Genomic DNA, 2,197 nt, shown 5'->3' on the forward strand with positions numbered 1-2,197 from the left:
AAAATTAGTGGCATCCAGAAACTATAAATCTCCAATAGCAGAGATGAGTTTTCTGGGTGAATCACCAGGAATAGATGAGCTTCACCAGCAGTTTCCAAAGTGGGGGATGGGCTCCCCTAGGGGGAGCACAGCTGCCGCAGGAGGGGAGCAACAAGGCAAACGACATTGGATTTAAATATTTTCTTTTTTTCTGTCACAGTTAAGAAAATTAAACTGATTTGTAATTTAATTTCCTTGAGAATGGTCCGGTAGGGAATTCAGAGTTTGAATGAAGTTCAGTGGAGTTCTAATGCAGTAGCTGTGAATGTGTCGTGTGGGTGGCTCACCGATAGTCCTGTCTACAAGAAGAGCAGAAAAAATGGCGATCAAACTCAAAATAACTACAGTAATTAAATATATATATATATATATATATAAAATAACTGCAGCTCTGTTTCCCAGGTGTGAAGGACTGCCTGAAATGCCCTGCTGGTTTTTACTGTCCTGAGGGGACCAGCGACCCTCTGCCTTGTCCCCCAGGTTTCTTCAACCCTCTAGAAGGTCAGGATGAACTGGCTGATTGCAGGGAGTGTTACGCAGGAAAGGCCTGCACACAGGTGGCTCTCAGGGCCCCTGACGTGGACTGCATGCAGGGGTTGGTTCTGATACTGTGCTTGAAGAAATAGTGGGACGTAAAATAACATAGAACCTGGTGTTTTGTCATCCTTCAGTTATGTACTGTATATATCATAATAAACTGTTAGGACATGTCTGTCAGTGATTATTATCTAAAATTGTATCTGAACTTGAATGCTAACCTGTTAGCTACTGAAGCTATTCTCTGCAGCAGGTTCACACCATGTGGAGCTGTTGACACCTGAAGACTTTCCACTTACACTTGTATTTACTGGCTGACCTACGTTAGGTTTGTGTGCCCTCCTGGTTCCTCCAAACCCAATGATCCCACCAACGCTTGTCCACCAGGAACGATGAATAACCGCACTGACCTGACTGACCGCTCACAGTGTCAGCAGTGCCCGGCAAAATTTGCTTGTCTGAGAGGTAAACCTCGTTGATTAATGCCCGACCAAAATTCCCACAAATTTCTGCTTGTTTGGCTGTTTTTACCTGGATGCTGATCTATTCTTGGCTCTGCACCAGGAACCGGTGGTATCCAGAGACCACCGCTCTCCTGCTTTGCAGGGCATTATTGTCCCGCCGGAACCATGTTCCCCACACAGTACAAATGTCCCGTGGGCACGTGGAATAGTCAGAGTGGAACAGAAGCTGAAAGTGAGTGTCGACCCTGCCCTCAGGGCTGGTACTGTCTGGCAGGGTCTGGATCTCCGTCCGGACGGTGCAGCTCTGGACATTACTGTCCTGAAGGTACTGTAGTAATATTCTGTCAAATCGCCTTGCATGCCTTCGTCGACATTTTGTTATTTACATCAGCGGTCCCCAACCTTTTTTGTACCAAGGACTGGTCGGCCGGTATCAGCCGTTACTGTGGACTGGTAATATCGTGCCATCGCTGAAGGATCTATTTTTCAAAATGAAACATCTTTTATTGGATTCCTTTGGAATGAAGTAAATTAGTGCAGCTCTGTTTCCCAGGTGTGAAGGACTGCCTGAAATGCCCTGCTGGTTTTTACTGTCCTGAGGGGACCAGCGACCCTCTGCCTTGTCCCCCAGGTTTCTTCAACCCTCTAGAAGGTCAGGATGAACTGGCTGATTGCAGGGAGTGTTACGCAGGAAAGGCCTGCACACAGGTGGCTCTCAGGGCCCCTGACGTGGACTGCATGCAGGGGTTGGTTCTGATACTGTGCTTGAAGAAATAGTGGGACGTAAAATAACATAGAACCTGGTGTTTTGTCATCCTTCAGTTATGTACTGTATATATCATAATAAACTGTTAGGACATGTCTGTCAGTGATTATTATCTAAAATTGTATCTGAACTTGAATGCTAACCTGTTAGCTACTGAAGCTATTCTCTGCAGCAGGTTCACACCATGTGGAGCTGTTGACACCTGAAGACTTTCCACTTACACTTGTATTTACTGGCTGACCTACGTTAGGTTTGTGTGCCCTCCTGGTTCCTCCAAACCCAATGATCCCACCAACGCTTGTCCACCAGGAACGATGAATAACCGCACTGACCTGACTGACCGCTCACAGTGTCAGCAGTGCCCGGCAAAATTTGCTTGTCTGAGAGGTAA

This window comes from Cynoglossus semilaevis, chromosome 4 (genome assembly GCF_000523025.1).
Source record: "Cynoglossus semilaevis isolate Cse_v1.0 chromosome 4, Cse_v1.0, whole genome shotgun sequence".
NCBI lineage: Eukaryota > Metazoa > Chordata > Actinopteri > Pleuronectiformes > Cynoglossidae > Cynoglossus > Cynoglossus semilaevis.